Source organism: Carlito syrichta, unplaced genomic scaffold (assembly GCF_000164805.1).
Source record: "Carlito syrichta isolate Samal-C Ts95f unplaced genomic scaffold, Tarsius_syrichta-2.0.1 Scaffold301698, whole genome shotgun sequence".
Taxonomy (NCBI): Eukaryota; Metazoa; Chordata; class Mammalia; order Primates; family Tarsiidae; genus Carlito; species Carlito syrichta.
Genome location: NW_007245794.1, coordinates 160,439 through 162,329, shown reverse-complemented (window position 1 = coordinate 162,329; position 1,891 = coordinate 160,439).

Sequence of the window (1,891 nt, the reverse complement as noted above, 5' to 3'; positions counted from 1 at the left end):
CCCGCCCCCCCGACAACACTTTGCATAACCACCCTACCACTTGACACCGATTTCACCCGTTGGCCCACCGCCCCCCACTCGAAGCAGCACCTTGGTCTGGAAGGTCTGACGAGGACTGGTCAGATGCCTCCCCAAGCTTGTCCGCCAGGCTCCTTGTTGTAAAGCAAGTGCTCTGTTTTCTCTTCCCCAGAGAACTTCAGCATTTGGCCTTAAAAGCCTTTTGAACTAAGGCTCTGTGCAGGCTGGCCAGTCCCTGCCATGGTGGCCGCTTCTAGCCTGTCTGTCCTCAGGAGTCTCCAAACAGCCCCCAGCCCACACATCCTTCCTGGCATGGGCAGAACCCCACCCGGGGGCTCAGACTGTGCCCAGTGGAGGCACCTGGCTCCCACTGCAATTAGGGAAAGTACATGCTTCGGTAAAAGCTTCATAATGAGATTGCATAGTACTTCAGAGTCAGAAACATTCTCTAAAACAGGGACATAATGAGAATTTCAAAACTTTCTAGCCGTTCAACTCTAAGGTTTGGTTTTCCCACATGTAATGTGGTAATTCTAGACATGTCTGCCTGTTTCTGTTTTTTGTTTGTATTTGTTTTTGTTTTAAGTCGGGGTCTCACTCTGTTGCCCAGGCTGGAGTGCAGTGTCACGATCATGGCTCACTGCAGCCTTGACCTCCTCCTGGGCTCAGAAGATCCTTCCACCACAGCTCCTGAGTAGCTGGGACTACAGGTGTGTGGCACCACACTCAGCTAATTTTTTTGTTGTTGTAGAGGCGAGGTCTCAACTATGTTCTCCAGGCTGGTCTTGAACTCCTGGTCTCAAGCGATCCTCCCATCTGGGTCTCTTACACTGCTGGGATGACAGGCATGAGCCACCACACCTGACTGCCTGCTTCTGTTATACCCAGTAGGACCTGGGAGCCTCTGGCTCATCAGAACTGACAACTTAGATCATTACAACCACTGCAAGAAAGCTTGCCTTACAGGAGCTCGAACAGAAGATCTATATTTGAAATGGCAAAAATGACCTCATCGTAAGTGTAAGAAAGCCCCTGTCTTCTCAGTTCTTGTTTTTTTTTTTTTTTTTTTGAGTTGGAGTCTCACTCGGTCGCCCAGACTGGAGTGCAGTGGCCGCTCCCGGCCACCGCAGCCTCGACCTGCTGGGCTCCGGCGATCCTTCCGCCTCAGCCTTCCCAGTAACCGGAATTACAGGCGCGCGCTGCCACGCCCGGCTGATTTTTTGACTGATTGTAGAGATGAGGTCTCGCTGCCCAGGCGGGTCTCGAACCCACGGGCTCAGGCCATCCACTCACCTCAGCCTCCCAAAGGCGCAGGATGACAGGCTGAGCCACCGAGCCCAGCCTTCTCAGTTTTTAAACATGTTTTGTCTGCTCTTGTGAGACAGACTTTTACGGGAGGCTCCACCAGGTGATGGCGAGTTTCTGAGACCAGTCTTTAAAAAACACGCTGTCCTTTCTGTCCTCTCACAGCACCTGATGCAGGGATGGAGACCTGGGGGTGATGCTGTCATCAGCTGCAAGCCCTGCCATGACTGAGATCATGGTGGCCTCCCAAGCCCTAGGGAAGGACGGCAAGGTGAGGCCTTCCTGGGAGAAGCTGGTCTGACAGCTGGGCGGAGAGCGGAGACAGGGGCGGGGCTGGAATCCACCGACAGAGCCCCCTGAGGCTGAAGACGCTTGCCAGCCTGAACCAGATTGGCTCTGTCAAACGAGGTTGTGTAGGGACAAAGGCGTGTCAGAGCTTTTAAAGGAACCAGGCCCTGAATGGACAAGCTGTGCCAGCGTGGAGGGCAGCGCCTCGTGCACGCAGGCCTGATGAGGCGAGGGTGCATCCGGACACCGAGCTGCGCCAACCGGAGGCTGGGGCCCGGTT